Genomic DNA, 22,048 nt, shown 5'->3' with positions numbered 1-22,048 from the left:
TCCACACTAGCCATTGGCCCCTGTGGCTTGATACAAGCCCATAGAGTCCAATATTGGGCTATTTTTGATATACAGGAGCATCAGGGAGTAAATCGAAGGTAGGAACACTGTTTCCTATAGTATGGCCCGTTTGATTTTCAGATTGGTCCCAAATTTTAGCTCAACGGCTAAAATGATCTGAACAACAGGATAGACGGCTTAGATTATATGTATACATCAAGGTGGAGCCTGCATGAGTGGCCCACCATTTTGGCTAGCTCATTAGTACCTCCCATGTCAGTTTACACTTCCCTGTTTGCCAATGTCCAGCATCCAGGGACGCTGGACGGCATGTATAAACACATTATCGTGGTGGGTCCCACGTGGATGTGGCCCACCAACATGTATACATATAATATATACATAATACATCTTATATTATATATATTATATATATATATACATAATACATATCATATTATATATATTATATAAAATATAACATATATATAAACAAAAAGGATGCATTAGGCCCATCCAAACAGTGGATGGTGTGGATCATCACCTGTAATAGAGTGGGCCACACCGTCTGATGTAGATGGACGGGGTAGATGTAACACATATTGGTGGGATCCACACCATTACAAAGAAAGAGAGAGAGAGAGAGAGAGAGATAGAGAGAGAGATATACGGTGAGATAGAGGAACCCCGCCACTATGGGCCCTCTTGATTAAATCACAAACATCCAAATGGGTCCCACCAACAAGTGGGCCCTAAAATTTAAAATAGTGACAAATCACCCACCTTATCTTCCTTCTTCTTGGTCCCTTAGACTCCAATGCTTCTTAGCTTCAACTTTGATGGAGGTTGATGGGGTTTAGATGGTTGAGATGGAAGATGAGAAGGTGGACCACACTTAGGAGGGAGAGGAAAGCTTGGACGTTTGAGAGGCTTGAGTTGCCTGGAGATTTGAGAAATCAGAGAGAGAGAGAGGTGATATGGATGGGTGAGGTGTGATGGGTGATGGGTTGGGTTGAAAATTTTGTAAAGGTGGTATGGTTGTGGTTGAAATTTGGAAAAAGAGGAGTGGTGAGGTGGAAAGAGAGTAGAATTTTGAAAAAGGAGGGAATGGGTTATTGTACTTGAGGTAAGGCTTGCATTAATGGTTGATTGATGGGACTAATTGTAGAGATTCCCTCGAAATCCGCAACGCGCGGTGTTTCTTCGGAATAAACGCAGATCGGCATCTCCTTGCCTGGGTATTGGTTCGGTGCGCAAGTCATGGCGTTGGAACCGTGGCGACGACGCGGTCACTATGATACAACTTTCGGATCAAGCCGACGTCGATGCACGGGACCTGGCTTAGGACCGTGCTCAAACACCGGATACGGTGCGAAGGTTGTCAAAATTTGACCAAAAGGACTGCGGAAGCCAATGAAACAGTACGGAGTAGGACACGGGTCTTACAGGATCTCATGTGTCAATCCCTCAGAAAAATGCTGCATCCTCATCGGCTGATCGCCCAGAATCAAAGGCACATACCAACCAAGCTCAATGAACCGGTTCTCATACTCCGTAACCGACAGCCCTCCCTGGCGGAGGCGAAGGAACTCACTCTCCTTCTCATGTTGGTACGTAACTGGGAAATACTTCTCGTGGAAGCGTGCCTCAAACGCCTACCACGACCACTCAAAACCTTCCTCGACAGTGCGAAGAACACTGTCCCACCACAGACTGGCCTCCTTCTCAAACATGAAGGAGGCAAGCTCAACCTGCTCAACCTCAGAACAATGCAGCGGTCTCAGTATCTCAGTATCTTAGAGATGCGATCGATCCTCGGGTCTATGAGAACCCACAAATGTGGGAGGTCGTAAGCGCTGAAATCGCTCAAAAGTGCCGCTCGTACTAGCGCTCCCAGATGGAGGCATAGGTGAAACAGGTGGAGTTGCCCCCACTGACTGAGCAAAGATGCCAGCCATGGAAGAGAGGAACTCCTACTGCTGTTGCTGCTGAATCTGCTACTGCTGCATCAACAACATCATCTGCTCAAACCTATCAGTAGGCGGAGCAGACGAAGACGCACGGCTCGGCTCAGGAACCGAAGGCGTGACTGGAGGAGCCATAGGTGTCGGCCCAACACCGGCATGAGACGGACCCGTCTGAGGATCTGACTGGCTATCGCTCAAGGGAGGAACCCCAGCAAGCGACTCAACCAAGGAGAGATGGGCTGAAGACTTCCAACCCTTAGGAGGCATTCCCTAAATTCAACAGAGGATGCAACCTGTAAGATTCTACATCCACATAATCCATCCACACAGCATTCACAGCACAACTCCAAAGATAAACAACATGCATTCCATTAAACAAAATTGTGGCAATACACGTAGTGCAGCATTACATGAATCATGACTAGGAAAGCATGTGAACCACAACATCTAACACTTCAAATAACAACAAACAACTATAAACAACTCCAACTGCAAAGCCAACAACGGCTACACACAGAAAGAAACAACAAACAAAGCAAAGGACGGCTACACTGACAACTACTCGTCGAAATCAGGAGATGGAGGTGGGGCACCATTATCCTGCAAGTAACACATGATAAACTTCAGAGTTCGAGTCACCTTCTTAAACTTATGCTTCACACGGGCTCGAAGATCCACAATATCCTGGCGTAGAACAGCCTGCCCTTCTTCAAGCTGAACGATACGGGCATCCCTGGCAGCCTGATCTGCGCTCTGCTCTGGTGCCACAGGAGGAGAGCTCTCGCTCGTATTCTATGCCTCAACCTCTTCCTCGTCCTGCTCTGTTTCTTCCTCAATCTCAGCACCACCTTCAGCATAACTCTTTTCATCATCGCTCTCTGACTCATCCTCACTCTCTGAGGCATGTCGACTAGAACCAATCTTCATCTGCTTAAGGGTTGTCAGATTAATGTGACGAACCGGAACCGGCTTCTCTGCTCCAAGCCTATAGCCAAACTCATGTGCAAGCTTACAAATGAGGCGGCCAAATAGAAGTGATTCGGTCCTCCTAGTCGAACGAGCGATGAGAATAATCTGGCACATGATGTACGTCGGCACACACAACTTCGCTTCTTGCCCCACCTGATACAGGAAATCTACCATCAGGTGCGTACACTCGCTGCGATTGCTCCACCTTAGATATACATTGAACGTACACATGTGGTGAAGCAAACGGAAGTCATCTGTCATGTAGGTAGCTAGAAGACTTCTATTCGGCTGCCATTCGACCAGACGACCACACAAGGATCGGGTGCGACGATCCCTCTCGCGCATACTGTTCACATTCTTCTCACTGGCATATACTTCACCAAGTGGCACATTCAGGAGTCAGGATATCAAAGCGACATTGACTATAACCTCTCGACCATTACCACAAGGAATCTTGAACTGCAGAGGCTCCAACGATGGATCACCAATATTGGCATAAAATGCTCGAACAGTACTTGCATTCACGTGATACTCGCCCTTGAACAAGGACACCAACCAGCCCCTTCCAGGCGCTCCAACAACAGAAACTCGCCATACAACCGCGAATCAACATGAGCCTCAAAAAGGACTCTACGGGCTTCATAGACTCCATGCGACAACTCTGCCAACAAGGTCCTACCAATGGGAGCTCGAGGATCGAGGTCCCGCTTAGTCTGGAATTCACGAGTGCCGGACGTGCTCCCGGCGGCACCTCTCGGCCTTCGTGCACGGGTTGGGCGGCTAGGCCCGGCTTCATCCACGGGCGCTCTCTTCTTCCCCATCAAAGAAAGAAGGGTAGAAATGGAAAATATGGCCGTGATGAACTCAAAGAGGGCCATGAGAAATGAGAGAAAGAGAGAAATAGGAAGGATGGAAAGTTTTCACACACTTGAGATCTCAAAAGAGAATGTGAGAGCTCAAATGAGAAGGAAAGAAAGGATAAACAACAATAGGGGTGAGGGTTTTGAGATGGGGTGATGGGGTTTGCATGAAAATGGAGGAAGAAGAAGATTTGGAGGAGATTTGAAGAAGTTTAGAGAAGGATTTCAAGAAAAGGAGAGCTAGAGAGGGAGGATTGTGAAGGAAATAGGTCTTAGAAGGGGTTTTAACCAACGAACCATGGAGGGGTGGGCCACACTAGGCTAAACAAACGTCGGCCCGAGCCGGTCCGCCCGGCCTGGCCCGCTGATCGGGGATGGCATCGCCGGTCTCTGGACCATCCGGTGATGCCTCGCCATTTGGGCGAGGTCCTCCTGGTCCCCCAAGCTCAAAAAGATGTGGGCCGCCCCCTGGGCCCCACTAGAAATGCCCCGATCGGCCCTTTTGTTTGATTTGAAGCCTATCGGGCCATTCGGGCAGAAATCTGATACAAACAGAGATTTCTTGAAGATTAAAGGGTTGAATAAGGAAGATAGACCATCTAAACTCATTAATAGGTGGTCTAAGAAATGTTTTGGGTCGCTGTGTGTGATCAGAAAAGAGCACAGACTCGATCTCGGTGAACGTTTTCAATAAACTTTCGCCAATAGAAGCTACGAAACACAAACACACAATCTACGATAAACTCGCACCCAAATATACTAAAGTGGCGACAGCGTGTAGTGTGTGTCCATAACCCAGGTCCGGTTTAATCCAAATCATGCTCTGATGCCAACTTGTAACGCCCTGAAATTCGGGGGTCGAGCATAACTCAGCTCCCAAGTTCCAAAACATCACTTATGCAACATATTGAATGATGGATGTATGTTGTCTGTATTAGCGCATAAAACATGGAATAGATTAAGCCAAAGTGCAGATATAATTCAGGGATAAGTGAAGAAAGCAAGCGGAAGACTTAAAGAAATATAAGTGTGTACATGTGCAAATCCCTGAAATACATACACATACCAGGTTAAAATGTAAGTGTTGCTATCAAAATTACAAGTATCAAAATTACATCATTTAATTTTCAAAAGAAATCCCAGCATCCCATGCATCAGAACAAGGCTCATTAGAACCCGTCTGAAAACTTCATAAAAGAGAAAGCAGCCTCATCATCATCTATCTCCCGCTCTGCCTCAGAAGTCGCCTCAACATCTACAACATCAGCAATTAAGACAGAGTCTGGTGGGTATTTAACACCGCCCCAGAACGTGGGAGTGAGTGATCAACTCAGTGGAACAATAAAGCACAGGTTAACATGTTATCAATTCAATCAAGCAGTAATGATAAAGCAGAATAATCAAACATGTCCTAAGTACTCTTGTTAATGCAAGGATGTATGCAGAATGATGCGTGCCCTCACGCGTACACCCTCAGCATCTTCATCTTACATTACGCATAACACTACCTTAAAGTGCGCCACGTCTACAAAGCACATGCAAATGCGGTGCATGAACATGATTACCAAGTTGTTATTAGTCCTTTTCATACAGCAGGATTGGGAAGCTAAAGTACCTTCCTCATATCACCATCCAAACAGTGATCCATACTAGGGTCATCAGTCCTAGATATCTCATATGATCATATGGTTGTAGGTCGTTGTAAAGGGCTCATCACCAATCAATACACGCCTATCACACCTTTGCTACTACACTAAGGCTCGTCACCTCAATGCGGTATCCAGGCATGCTTGAGGTCACTACAAAGGGCTCGTCACCAATCAATGTAGGCCGACAGCACGAATATAGTGTCTCATACCACCATAATCGGCTCACGAGTTTGGTTGCTCATTGGTCACTATGGGGAGGCTCGTCACCCCAGCATAGGCCGACAGCTTGACCATAGTGTCCCATACCACTATGTCTGGCTCATGAGTCTTAGCGGATCAAGGTACCATGGTTAATAGGATTTGACTAGTAAGTTCGGTACCCTAGATTCAAACAATAGCGTCCATACATGGTGAACATATATTGGACAATCGGGTTACTTGACGAACTCGACTAGCACGAGCGCACGTTGGGTTGAATGACATAGAGTGCGCAAACACTCCGCGTGGCCAAACCACTGCCGACAACTCTAATACGACTCGGGTTCATCTAATACGTCCTACGTGGTGAAAGCAACCTCAACCACAAACTTAAGGTCGATTACTGATATCCTGGACTAATGCATAGTCCCACACACATTACACTACAACAGATATTCGTATTAAATGTAGAACAGTAAAGGAACAACTACTCAAATCATGTGGTACACAAGCATTTGAAGAAATATCAACTTAACCTGAATGTAAGCATAAGTAATACTTGAATTTAAACAACAAGGAATGTAACTTACATGGAGAAAATCATACACACTAATAGGAGTGTTGAGAATCGCTTCTCAACACCCGAAATTAGGTTAACATGTAGCACTTTAGATCATTCAGACATTTATACAAACACTTAGAGTACATAGTTTAACATACATGACGTATGTCGAAATACACGCATTTGGACAATTCCTTTTGCCAAGGAGTTGTCATACATACCATTAGCATAAGTACATGACAATTAATCATGGCAATCACATGTTGATATTTTATACACATACGGTACTTTATACATACACATAGAATACACAAATCTCAAAATAACACATGCATATCAGGAACGCAAAGCAAACATAACATTTGGCATGTGAAATCTCATCCATAACAAGAATAAACCCTTAACTGGCATTGAAAGCCTTGAAAACCATAACCTATACACTTAAAGTCTGCACCTTAAGCCGGCAAAGAACACCGAACAAATTTCAGACGATATGTCTTCGTCAACGGCAACAAAATAACCTAAGACAAGAATAGAAATGAGATACAACAATACAAAGACTATTCTAAGCTCCAACACAGATTAGGGCTAGGTTAACTTACCCAAAGATGAACTCAGAATCATCGGAATAACGATTCAAAGTGAAGGTTAAAGGATGAAGAAGAACAGGAAAGAATCTAAGATGATTCACCAACTTCTCTCTCACTTTCTCTCTCTTTTCCTTTCTCTTTCTTAGGTAGGGTTAGGAAATTCGTATGGAAAAGAGAGCTAGGGTTTTAAGGACTATAAATAGGCCTAATATTGATGGAAATAACCCCAGGGCCAAGGTATACTTAGGGTATAACCAAAACCAGCCTCTTACGATCCAACGAAGCACTTCCGGTGGGCCTATAACCACGAAAGGTCGGACTTAAGCTCACTGACCATGGATCTAGGTCAAGCTAAGTTTTCGTACCGACCGGCTTTACAGATCAGCCGTGGCGGACCACACTCAATTCAACGGTCACTGAATCTCGATCAGGTCCACAAGCACAGGGACATGCCTGGGCCACCTTCCCTGATCAAAGGGTGAAATTGGGTTAGAATCCAACGGTCAGATTGCTTAAAATCATCGCGCAAGTGACACGACTCAGATTTCATAAAATCTTATTAAATTTCCAACGTTCTCACACTCTTCATTCCAGACTCAACCAAATCGACCCAGAACATCACATGGACTTTATTTTTGAGGTGATAACCAAGCCCAACATGGTGACCACAATAGCCTAAGATCATCGCTATCAGACTTTCAACGCGCAGTCCAGGTCCGATCCAGAACTTCCAAAAATTCTCCAGAATAACTGGATTGAGCGATGAATCCCAGATTTCAGAGTAACATAGCGCTAGCTAATCTACAAGTTTTGAGTCATGCAAATCCAATTTAAATTGATTGATGCAAATTTCATAAGCAATCAAGATAAGCGCTAATTACCCCAAATAGCTACTAAGGAAAGAATAACACAAAATTTTCAGGGTCATTACACATCATATGTTATGATTACTGTATGCCCTAGCGACATTAGGGCTGTAGCCTCCATAGATATAACGTGGATGGTGGGATTAGACATTGAAAATTCTTGTTAAGCATGGAGGCATGAAGGATGTCTCAGGATGAAAGTCCTCAAACCCTTATGGTACCATGGAGGATGCTCCAATGTCTAGACCGAGTGGATGTATAAGCGCATGAGGGCCGAATACCAGGAGGTCGCGTCTCCCACTATGTCATGGTCAGTTGGAAGGGGTGTGGCCTTACCCGCCCAAGGGTAGGGGGCAATTACAAGGCTGAGTATGACCAGCTCGTAAATGGGTCCGCCATCGACGTGCTAAATAGATATTGACAGACTATTGGCCAGGCGGATGGTGAGGTCTCTTCTGCTTGCATGGTTATGCGTCTAGTGTGGGGCAACAATCTGGTATATAGTGTATTAGACCTCGGTGATATCCTAGAGTTGAGTTGTATTGATATGTTAATTCAGATGATGGTTGGTATGCTTGAGTTGCATCTCGCATCGCATGGCCTCGGTGTGGCCTACAGCATTCATGCCTTGCATCTCTCATCGCGTGGCCTTGGTGTGGTTGACAGCATTCATGCCTTGCATTGCATGGCCTTGGTATAGCCGATAGCATTCATGTCTTGCATCACATAACCTTAGTATGGCTGATAGTATTTATGGAATTATTAGCATGTTTTCGCATTACTCTGATATTGTATACTTATATTGCTACCTTGCGCACACACTTTCACCACCCTCTAAGCTTTCTATAAGCTTATGCACGATTGATGCATGTAGGTGATGATAGGACATAGCTGAGTAGGAGCAGGAGTGTGCAGCTAAGCTACCAGAGCCTTTTGTTATCTATTGTATTTCCCCTTATGCATATTGTACTTCAACATTTTTTATTATAGTGGTTTTTATGATGATGTTCTGGTTATTGTTTGTGGGTTATGCTTTTGGTTATGCTTGTTATGGATCAAATTCATGTTAAAAATCCTCCTTGTAAGATCTTAGGATAGGAACTGAGAGCCAAGAACGGGGTACAACGGAGGCTTTCGGCGCTGGATTTGGTGATCGGGAATTTTATGAGCCCGGTTTTCGAGTTTGGGGCATGACAGGAGTTGGTATCAGAGCATAACTTGGGAATGACTCAGGGCAACATCATATGTCTGCTACAAGCTTAGGACGATCAGGTCCCGAGTGCGTAATCTTTCTAGTTTGGTTACCTAACGTCTGAGCCTTTGAGGGTTCTCAAGGCTGATAGGTGCCTTTGTTCTTTGTTGTAGACCATGCCGCCCAGGTGAGGCGCGCGAGGCCTGAGCGACCCTAGCGGCCCCTGCTTCACCTCTTGAGGATCCTATTCATCCGCCCGAGGTTCTGATTCTGCCTCCTGTAGCTCCCGTTCCCTCACCCAAGACCCCTGCAGATCCTGCACCTTCGTCCGAGACCAGTGCAGCCCCTACCATGCCAGTTGGTGCCGATCAGTTATGGCAGATGCTTCAGGCTATGATGGTCACCTTCCATGGGCAGGGCCGGCTCCTCGCTGAGAGCTCAGAGCAGACTAGACAGGAGCGCACAAGCACCTTGTTATGAGACTTCCTTTGGCTCAATCCCCTGCAATTCCAGGGAGAGCCTGACCCGACTACAGCAGAGAGGTGGAGCTCCCGAGTGGAGATGATGTTTGAGACTATGAGATGTACGACCCAATAGCGGGTCCCTTTGGTCGTGTATATTCTTGAGGGTGAGGCCGAGCACTGGTGGACCTCCGTCGCCCATACTGCAGGAGCTGACTTCATCTGGACATGGGAGGATTTCATTGACCAATTCGATTGACAATACTTCCCCAACCACATTCGTCGACAGCTCCTTGAGTAAGTCCACAATTTTTTTAGCTAAAGGATTAAAACGTTATTTTCTAAAGTTGACATTATTAGTATTGACTTTAGAAGCTTGAATTTTTATTTTTTATTTTTACATTTTTAGAGTTGTTTTAATTATTATATTACAAGCCCTTTCCTTTTGAGTTAGAGGATTCTCCTTTGACAAATGTAGGAGATACACTCTTATTTTTCAAAGGCATGTATTTTGTCATAGCCCAGACCTGATCTGTCTCCACATGTTCTAGATGCGGTAAGTAACTTTTGAAGTTTAGGGTCTCCCTGGGCATACCTACATGTATCCATTGAACTCAATAGGGAAGACACTTCACATTTTAGTTTCTCATTTTCCGTTCTTAATTTTTCAAGTTCAGATGTTTTCAAATTCAAATCGCATTTTGCTTTTTCAAAATAATTAGAAATATGAAATTTTTCTAAAACAGGTTTTCAAATTCCTCTTTCAATTTTAGAAATTTCTCTTTTTGAAGTTTTAGCTTGATAACAATCTTACAACTCTCCCTTTATAGGGCATTATAGGCATCTTGAAGATCATCTTCATTATCATTTTTTGGGTCACTTCTCAGATTTTCATATTCAGTTGAATCGCAACTATCTATTGAAGTGACTCTGGCTAAAGTCATTAAAGCCTTGACTTCATTTAAAGTTTTGGTTTTAGATTCATCCAACTTAAAAGAAGCTTTAGAGCTGGATGATTCATCCCATGTGGCTAACATGCCTTTTTTGCTTTGGCTTGTCCCTCTTTGGACACTTATTTGCCAAATGCCCATATTCATGGCAGTTGAAACACTGGTTATCTTTTAGAGATTTCCGTGATTTAGATTTACCCTTTTTCTTCTCAGAGGATTTTTGAAAATCAACTCTTTTCTTACTTCAAAAAATCTTGTAAAACTTTTTTGCAAGTAAAGCCATATCATCCTCCGAGTTTTCACAATCAAAATTAACATTACTATTATGAGAAATAGATTTGGATGATTTAAGAGTTGTAGACTTACCTTTTAGAGCTTTGAAATTTAACTCGTATGTTTAGAGTGAACTAAGAAGTTCCTCAACCTTCATGTGATTTGTGTCTCTAAGTTCCTAAATGGCAGTCATCTTGGAATATCTCTCAGGAAGTGATCATAGTATTTTTCAACAGACTTTGCTTTCTAGGATACCATCTCCAAGACCCCAGCTAGAGTTGACTATGTCATTTAGTTTTTTATAGAAGTCCATGAAAGACTCTTTTTCTTTCATATGAATTTCTTCAAACCTAGTTGTGAGGGTTTGAACTTTAGACTTTTTTACAATAGATGTACCTTCGTGTGTCATTTTAAGAATGTCCCAGGCTTGTTTTACAGTATCACAAGAAATGATTCTTTTGAATTCATCAGGTGATAGTGGACAAGTGATTGCATTTAAAGCCTTATCATTCGTACTGCTCTCATTTTTCTGAAGAGTAGTCCACATATAAAACGGTGTTTCCTTTAGGGACTTGGTTCCATCACTGCCTAGAACTTCAGACATTGGTGGAATCCATGTAGTCACTATGGCTTGCCATACGCTTTCATCAATGGATTTCAGAAATATCCTCATCCTGACTTTCCAATAAGCATAGTTGGAGCCATCTAACGGTGGTGGCCTAGTAATAGATAGGCTATCAAAATTTAACATACTGAAAGCTCTAGATCGATAAGCTTAGGAAATAAATACAATAAAATTAGCCACTTAGCTCTGATACCACTTGAAAAGGGCGAGCTCTCAGTCCTTGGGAGGGGGGGGGGGGGGTGGGGGGTGAATAGGACTATGCCAAATAAAAAAATAAATGTGGAATATAATTGCAGATAGCTGAAACAAATAACAACATCAATTGCAATAGTATTGAGAGGTTGATACAAACATTGTTCAAAGGACAACCTTACACCAAAAACTAAAGTTTATGGTAGGACAACCTGATTTCTTGAACTCAGTAAGGATTAAAAACTCAAACTAATACAAGAAGCAATTAACAAATCTAGCTATTACAACATTCACCACATTCTCATGAAATAAACACAAACATTTACCACACATAAATCACATACATCATCATCCACCAAACTCCAAGAATTATAGTGGTCCGGTGTGTATACCAACTATTCTAAAACAGCCACACCTACTCCACTCCCAATAATCACAACCCATGTGATATTGGCTTCACTATGAAAGAAGGTTTTCCAAGGTTCACCTTAAAATCTTTACAATTGTGTTTTCAATGGGCTACCACAATTAAAAACCCCATACTGAGATTTTTTAGCTATCTCAAAAACTAAAAAGATGTAAATGAAAATACTTATCTGAAGATTCTTTTTTGATTTAACACGGTAGAACCGCTTCTTTGAAGAAGAAGATGTCGAAATGTTCAATCATACAAATGAAAGGATTCTAGGTCTAAATGAATTTTAAACTAATCCAACCTTGGGCTACTTTGATTCAATTTCTTGGATCTCAAAAGGGGTGATCAGAATTCCCTTTTATCAAATTAGATTGAAGTAGCAAGAGATCAAGAAATTAGAAATCAAAAAGCTATAAAAAAGAATCTTAAATTTATCATATAATAGCTTGACAATCACGGGGACTTATCTATCATAGTGGTGGCTTGAATTGGCATGGAATGAATGAAAAAAGTTGAGAAAAGTCCTCTATTTATAGGCTAAAAAATGGTTCCCTCGACTGGTCTAAGGTCAGCCTCAACTGGTCCTACGAGCAACCAAATTTCAAAAATTCTAGCGCGATCGGATAAAACTGACCCTCGACTGGTCCAGTGGCCTACTAGATTGGTCGAGCGTGGCACTCGGCTAGTCGAGTGGGGCTCAAAATGGTTGCTGGAGTTTGAGTTGAGCCCGTCTCGATTGGTCGAGCCAGTCTCCCTGACCGGTCGAGCAGGGTGTTCGACCGGTCAAGGACCTACTAGAAAATTTTGAAAATTTGAATTTAAATATGGACTGGTCGAGAAAAACCCTGGACTAGTCGAGTCAGAGCCTGGACTAGTCGAATATCGACTAGGACTAGTCGAAGCAAAGCCTATAATAAGCACAATGACCCAAATTAAATGTGTAATATGAATGACCTAAACCTAAGGTCTTTCTAGGGTCATTTATACCTGAAATGTTGAACATTGAACTTATAGCTTTGGTAGATCCGGTAGATCTTCTTCTTAAAGTATTTGAAGCTTGAACTTGTATACTTGAAACTTGATCTTTTTTCTTGATTATGAAGTGTACTTGCACTTGATCTTGCATTTGAAGTAGCACTTGAACTTGGTCTAAAATTTGAACATGTAATTGAACTTGGTCTTAAACTTGAAATCGATCTAACACTCAGTCCTAGAGGGGAGGGGAATAGGACTATCAAATTAAAAAATTAAATGCAGAATTAGACAAATATAAATAAAGATAGCACTAAACAATCCCATAAAGTAGAAATGAATAACAACCTCAAATGTATAAGTATTGAGATGTTGATACAGATGTTATTCTAAGGACGGCCTTACACAAAAAACCAATGGCTTATGGTAGGACAACTTGATTTCTAGAACGATTTTTGTATCAAAATCCCAAATCTATACAGAGAAAAATAACAATAGCAAAGAAAATAAACTAAGCTATTACAGCATTCCCACACTTGCATAAAAGAGATTACAACATTCTCCACAAAGGCTTAAAAAAGAAATTACAACATTCACACAATGCAACAATCAACCATCTACCACAACACCAGGAATTAAAGTGGTTCGCTTGTGTGTACACCAACTGTTTAGAAAAATAGAAACACAACTACTCCACTCCCAATATCCTCACACAGTGGATATTGGCGTTCACTATGAAATAGGTTTTTCAAGGTTCACCTAAAACCTTCACAATTGTGTCTTTCAAGTGGGCTTATATAATTCAAAAAATCCCACACTCTGAGTTTTCTGGATCACTTTAGACAAACCAAAAGGCAAGAGAGATTTTTCTGGCACAATCTTAAAAAAAAAAAAACAAAGATCGATTTACAGAAATGTAAATATTCTTATCTAGATATTCTCCTTTGATGAAGCCCGATAGAACCGATTCGAAGTAGATGTTCAATGTCCACACTCACTTATGAAAAGGTTCTAAATTCTAAATGATTTTTAGATTAAATCACTTTGGGCTAGCTTGATTTGATTTTGATTCCAAGAAAGGGAAAAACTTAAATCCCTTCTTCAAATAAGATTGGAATGTAGACCTCAAAATCAAATGCAAAAAGCTAAATTAAAGAGAATATTAAATGAGCACTAAATAGCTTAAGAATATCATAAACTTATCTCTTAGAGTGGTGTCTTAATTTTGCTTGAATGAATTATCAAACTCTGAAAATCGTGCTTTATTTATAAGTGCAGAAACTGTTCACTCGACTGGCCCAGAGGTCAGTTCGACTGGTCGAATGATCAACAATAATTCAAAATTTTGGGCGCGATAAGATAAGACCGTTCCATGACTAGTCGAGTGACTGATACGACTAGTCCAGTGGCCTTCACAACCGGTCGGGCCCTGCACTCGACTGGTCACGTGGGACCAAAAATGGTTGCTGGACTTTGAGTCGAGCCTGCTCGACTGGTCAAGCAGTCTCTAGGACTGGTCGAGGGTCCAACAGAAATTCTGAAAATTAGTAACAAACCTTACACAGGTCGAAGAAATTCTTGGACTAGTCAAGCCAGTACTTGGACTAGTCGAACATAGGCTAAGACTAGTCAAGAAAAAGCTTATAAAATTATATAGTGACCCAATTTAAGTATGCAATCAATATGACCTAACCTATGGTCAATCTAGGGTCATTCATACCTTATAAGTGATATTTGAACATTGAATCTTCATTCGCTTTGGTTGATAGTTGATCTTGAAGTACATGAAGCTTGACATCTTGAAGTATGTTGAAGCTTGAACTTGAAGTACTTTGAAGCATGAACTTGAAGTACTTGTGACTTGTATTTCACTTTGAGCTTTGAGTAAAGCACATTGTCTTGACATAGTTGAAGCTTAAAAGCTTGATCTATCACTTGATGCTGTACTTGAACTTGTGTAAGAATCTCTTGTTCTTATACATGTGTTGCTTGAATCTTGAATTGGAACATCTTGAACTTGTACTTGAATTGCTTAATATTGAATATGAAGATGAGCTACACAAGATACAGATTCCAAGAGGTTTTAGCACTATAAAATTTGACAATCATAGGAGCTAGATAGAATAAAATTTACAGAAGTTGATGTAGATAGAACAGTCTTCATGGCTTGTAACACATCTTTGTATAAAGGTGAACTTTCTATCACTCGAAGGTCACTTGAAGGTGAGCTTTCCATCATAAACAAGTCCATCATTCTAAAGTAATTTGTCACTACAAAATTTGACAATAAAGGGTGCTTGATATACAACATAGCACTTACATTATCTGTACTAACCATCAGTTTATATCTATCCAAAAGTTCTATCAACATATTTTAATGATCGAAACTAACCAAATCATACTTTTTTAGATAAAGATCGTGTCAGTTTTTATTTCATATTGATTGGATTCCTGAATTGAGACATTATGTCTGTCGAAGTTGGTCCATTCTTTTCAGATTCGAAATTTAAATGGTTTGAATGATCATGTTATTGCAATTTGTTTACAATGATTTTTGCTCTTGATACATTATGTTTATTATGATGTTTAATGGTGTTCTTTAATTATATAAATGGCCACGGATCGATATTGATAATTTATTTTCCCATTTTGATGGTTCTCATCTATTTAATGAGATGGACTATTGTTTGTGGTTGTTTTGACATATGGATGGCCATGTTCATTTTTTATACCATATAGGACATGTTAGTAGCTTGGATTGTCATATATATATATATATGTATGTATGTATGTATGTATATGTATATATATATGTATATACATATAGCTATATATATACATATATACATATATATATATATATGTATATGTGTATATATATATATATAGCTATATATATATACATACATATATACATATATATATATATATATATATATGTATGTATATATATACATATATATATATGTACATATATATATACACACACATAGACACACACGCACATATATATAGGTGTGTATATATATATATATCTGTATATATATATATATATATATATATATATATGTATATATCTCTGTGTGTGTGTGTGTGTGTGTGTCTATATAACCAAATGTACTGGATACAAATTAGCAAAAGAAAAGAACTGACAGGCTTCTAGTTGAGCTTGTATTGCTCAGCCACATTAGCATAAAGCTCCTTATTTCCAGCCTCCTCAGGAGGCTCTGTGGGATCCCGATATTTTGTAACGCCACTTATGCATGCATGTCCTAACTCGCACTGTTGATAGACCACACACTACACCCTAATGCACTTAGAAAAAAAAATCACTTAAGTGATTTGTTCCTAATGATTTGAGACCTCTATCATGTGGACCACGTCATCGTTGCGGTCGCAATGGTAAAAACTGTGTGTCAATCCAACACTCTATTAGTGAGATACGACCCATTAAATGTATAACCCAAATTGTGTATCTTGTAACACAAGCAACCTTTATTATGCTAGGCCCATTGGACTTAGGCCCATGTGGGCCTAAAGCCCACTTTTAGAACATGAAAATTACCACAAAATAGCATAATTGCTACATGACAAAAATATGAGCTAACACATATAAGACAAGCACTATAAGACAAAATTGGATTCTCTCTCAATACCCATCATTAACTCTCTCCCCATGCCTTAGAAACTCATCATCGCCCACGTCCACCTCATCTTATAATGCATCCAATGCATATCTTGATTTGTGTCACATCACTTCAAACAACTAATTGCAACACTCCACTTCATCATCCACCATGCATCACCTACAACCCATAACCCTTATCCATCCATTAGCCAATGCATGTCTAGATTTCTTCCACCTTTGCTAATGCATGCTTAGCACCATCCATCCATTACCTATGCCATAAACCACCTTCCACCTCACTTTTAGCACCAATAAGATCCCATAAACTTGCCACATCATCTTGCCACCTTAACCCCTAATTCCTTATATAAGAGTAGGAGCTCTCTTGCACTTATTCTTTTCCTATACTTAGAAAAATTCTGAGATTTTAAGAGAGAGTGAGAGAGAGTGGGGCCATGGTGTGGCCCACCATCAATCCTAGAGGGAGCGGACCACACATCATCATCTAACCTTCCATCCATTGAGGTGAGTCTACACCCCTCCTCCAATCCTCCTCATCCTCCTCTTTCTTCCTTTTTTTTATTTTTCTAATATGTGTGGCCCCCACTAGTATGGAGTTCTTGTGTGCATATATTTATGGCTATGGTGGTCAGCAAAGTGACCCATGTCAGTATGGTCCACCATGATGAACATCATGTCCACACCCTTCTCATGTAATCCTGTTTTTATATCTGGACAACAAGATCTAAAAATCATATAAAATCAATCGTGATAAGATTGGAGTTGAAACTTGGGAATATTATGAATCAAAATATTATCTAATTCTGGGCCAAATTTTGTAGTCAGCCAACAGTCCAATCATCCGTAGTATCAAGTTTACTTGGCTGTTGTCCAGCAGCACATGCAGGATTTCAATTTGCCAACAAGGACCCATTTTTCATTCCTTTAATGAATGTATTAAAACTATATTTTCCATTGTATTCATAGAAAATCAAACTAGCTTTCCAATGGTATATAATAAGCCTCAATCAGAGTTTGCGCGGCTGAGATCTTGCCCTTATACAAAATATGTATTTGGGAGCTTGTTATGACCATTCTTGTGTGAGCCATATTTGTGATTTCAATGGTCTGATGTATGATATTTTTTTTGAACTTACTTAAGATAGTAAATAATCATATGTATGGTCCCTATGGTCAGATTATTTCATGATAAAATTTAGAAAATTCTAGACCGATAGATACTTCCATATGGATAAACCTTAAATTATTTTGTATGGTCTAGATGGATCTAAGGCTCTGTATGGTTGGAAACCTATTTACGGCCTGAATGATGTATTCTCAAACCATTCATTGGCTCGGATTTTCCAACAGAGAATTTGATCATAGAGATTTGTTTAATACATTTCATTTGTTACTTAATGTGTATGTTGGATATATGTTGTGCATAACATTCATTCTCTTATTGACCCACTGGGGTGTGGGAAGACTTGTGATTTATACATTTTATTAGTTCATCAAATCTGGAAACTCATGTACATTTTTGTGCCTCTTATCTATGCCTTGCTAGCATGTGGGCCCCACTTGCCATTTGATCTATTTCATTTCCTTTGCATTTTCTGTTTGCTGAAATTTTCTAAGTACCTAACTGTATTGCATGTAGGCATCCTTGACACCTTGTAGTGGGCCCCACACTCTGTAGTTAAGGGTCCCATTGTCACACCACAGACTCAGTGACCGGTTCTGACAGCAACAGCCTCCATAGTATCCCATTCCTGGCTCCTGAGGCAGGTTCCGATCTTGGGATCCTACAAGGAGGATTTCCATAATAGTATAATCATTTCGATACGAGTGTACCAAAGATCATAGTAGGTACATCTGAAAATAACTAAGGGCACACATCACAAAATCTACTAAGAATTTGAACTTTTACAAATTTACATCAGGTTCAAAAGGACATACAGAGGATAATAGAAAAGGATAGAAAGTTGGCAATACTGGGTCCTCAAGCTTAGCTCTAATCCATGCTCTACCACTCTACGGAACTTGCCTAAGATCACCTGCACGCATCAATCGTGCATAAGCTTATAGAAGCTTAGAGGGTGGTGCAAGTGTGTGACAACAGTGCATAGAAGATTAGTAGGATATGCAAGAAGAGAATCATGCTCAGTGAGGATATCACTAGCCTTACCAAGGCTTATCGTGAATACGATGCAATGAGTACTAGGCGCCATACCAAGGCAATGCATGAAGTGGCTTATACAGCCAATGCTAATACGATGCAAGTAATGCCAGTGCTCATTTCCAAGCCACATGTCAAATACATTTCCAATCATAAGGAAATCACCAGGGTCTATTACACTGCAGGATAACTACCGCTCTACAAATCCCTTATAGTCAAACGAGTGTAAGAGACCTCACTACCTACTTGTGGACAGCCAATCACAAACAGGGCTCAACGGCAACGGACCCATTTACAAGCTGGTCAGATCAGCCTAGCAATGCCTCCTCACACTAGGTAGGTAAGACCATACCCCTACCCAACCGACTCCACGACTGTGGGAGTTGCGGCCTACCAGTATAAGGCCCTCATACACTCATAGTTTCCACTCGGTCACTGTGTTTGGGCAGATCCTTGGTACCATGGAAGTTTTGAAAATTTCACCCATGGGCATCCTATGCACCCGGTATGCTCAAATAACGTTTTCGGTGTCCAAACATGGCTATCCATGATGTATTTGTAGAGGTTGCAACCCCAATGAAGTAAGGGCGGTATCATCATGAAATGTGATGTTAACGCATGAGGCACACATACAGATCATGCACAAACTTCAGGCACTCTATGTGCACAAGGGGAGAGACTCCGTCCCTCTATGACCACCATAAATGCAATCAATTCACACAAATGATGCATATGGGTCACAACGACGTAAGTGCGCTACTTGTAGAATATGTATTCCTCCTTCCCAAGGAGGGATAATGACAAGATATATATAGACAGGTACTCTAAGGAGAATGTAGTTCTCTTAGTGGAGGCTCAACAATTTGGGATGACCCACAAGCTAGGGGAGTCCTGAAACCTCAGGGAGGAAACGGTCCTAACAAGGTCCAAGGTGGGCCTTCAACCACCTATAAGGGCCCCTATGGGCCTACCTTAGGGCCGCCAAGGAGGAATCCAACCTCAACTAGGTCCTAAAAAGGTAGCCGTCTACGCATATAATATAAGGTCTAAGGCCCAAGCAATGCATGGCCTAATGGGCCATACACCAAGCCCAACTCATAGGCCATATAGTGGGCCCTCAAGTAAGGTCTAGGCCCAACCATAAAGGTCATAAATCCATATATTGTGGTGGGCTTCATGGGTAGCCCAGTAATTCATTTACATGGGAAATTTTCACATTTAACACAAGTGAGTTGGGCCTCACTTTTTAGCCTAAGTACATGGTCAATCTAGTGAGCAACTAGGGGCCCAACTTCTTGCATATTATTGCCCTTAAGCCCATCACAATATATAGGAGAGGATAGGCCCAAGATCAATGGGCCTATCTAAAGGGAGTTAGTCCACAAGGCCTAATTACCAACACCAAAAAAAGGGGCAGCCATATATACTATATCACATAATGGGCCCTAAGGAAATGGCCCAAAACCCTCTCATAACATCATGGGCCCCAAGGGTCAAACTATGGCCCAAAAACAAAAGCCACTGAATTCATGCATTATGGGAGACTTGGAGGGCATCCCATAAACCCAAGAATACTTATGGGCAAGGCCTAAACCGACAGTGTAGACCTTACCACATCAGCCCAAAGACTTAGCATGACCCTCCACAATATGCATCAATGTGGGCTTTGCAAGTTAGCCTGTAATTAAGCACTTCATGAGGACATCAAGGATCATTAATACACATGATCATCTTATAGACAGCCCATTGGACCCGTGAATCAATAAGGTCAGCCCTTACATAAACTTGGGCTTAAAGAAGAGGTTTCCAGCCCATTTGGGTCAATTAAACTATCTAAAAGAACATCTGGTTAAAGCTAGCCCACAATATCACCACAAAGATGGGCCTCAAGGGGCACTCATTGAGTCCAAAATGTCTAGGGAAAGAAGGCAAAGAATGTGTGCAACACTCCCTTAAGTCTGGTGGGCCACAACAGTTTTAAAATAATCAACTATGCAGCAGATTTGGGCCCATTCCTGGAATCCAGCCCACCCACTTCCTGGGCCTGCTGGACTCTATAAATTTATTAATATAGATGGGTTACTGACCCATGGTGAGCCACATATATCATAGTGGGCCCCACCAGATGAACAAAGTGAATACAACACGTATAACAAGGTGAGTCTGCTACTGGACTGTAAGTCCAGCAGCACCGAGAAAGTTCTGGACGTCCCAGGTGGTCCTGGGTGTCCTAAGAGTGCCTGGACAGTTGGCCCTATACAAACCTCAAGGTGGGCCCCACTTGTGGACGTCCCTCAAGGTGATGGACCACATCCATGGGGGGCCATATGAGGGGAGGATGGCCTGTAAAAACACATACATCAAGGTGGGCCACACACATGGGATAGCCAGCCCATCCTTGGGCATCCCAAGGGTGGGATGGCTGGCCCATTACAACACCAAGGTGGGCCCCAGAAACTCTTAAAATTTGGTGATCTAAGTGGCCCACATGCACCTAAGATGGGCCCTTATAAGGTGGGCTACAAAATGGTAAAGGGGAAGGCCATAAAAATTTTTAATTAAATTTTTATACAAGTGGACAGTAAGGTCCAGAAATAATTCCTGCTGAAACAATGTTGCTGCCCCTTACTTGTGCACCCCATTAGAGTGGGCCCAGGTCTGCCAAAATTTAGGAAAATATAGGGCCAACATCGTTGTACAAGTATACAACAAGGTGAGGTCCACAAAGGTGTACCACCATTTCAGAAACAAGCTGATATTTATATTTTTACAACATGCAGAGTGGCTGGACAGTCTAAAAAATCTAGACTGACCAACCTTCTTGGCCCACCTTTTTGGGTGATCAATCAAGGGCGGATGGAGGTGGGATTCAACACACATCAAGGTGGGGTCCACATCTCCAAGATTCATTTATCAATGGGGGTGAAACATCCCTCTTATCAGTCCATAATCTTGATGGAAAAACCATCCAGCAACTGTCCAGAAAATTTCTGGACATCAACATATATATGAAATGAACTAAGCATGGGAAGCAAAATAAGGGGAATCACCCCATGAAATCAGTGTTGTGGTCCACCTCCGTGGGTCCCACAAACATCCAAACGAATTCCCCTCCATAAAACCCATTACATGCATCTAATATGGAGCAATTAGGTAGCCAACGTCCAAGGAATGGACAGCCATGGGCGTCCACCTTGCTTGGACGGTCTGGATATTCCAGGGCCCCCAAGTGGGCCACATACATCAAAAATGAAAGATAGAATAAGGGAAAAATGAAAGTCTAGCTACAAGAGAGGATCTTCGCCACTATTAAGGCCCTCCCTTCATCACAACACATTCATGTCATCCATTAGATCATATACAATTTAGATCTAGCACATGCATGGAGTTAGGAATCAATTAAATGGTGGGAATGCCTTTCTGTAACGCCCTGAAAATTGGGGGTCGAGTAGAAGTCCAACTCCCGAGTTTCAATGCATCATTTATGCAACATATTTAAT

Source organism: Magnolia sinica, chromosome 5, assembly GCF_029962835.1.
Source record: "Magnolia sinica isolate HGM2019 chromosome 5, MsV1, whole genome shotgun sequence".
Lineage (NCBI taxonomy): Eukaryota > Viridiplantae > Streptophyta > Magnoliopsida > Magnoliales > Magnoliaceae > Magnolia > Magnolia sinica.
Note: the sequence above shows the minus strand (reverse complement) of the source record.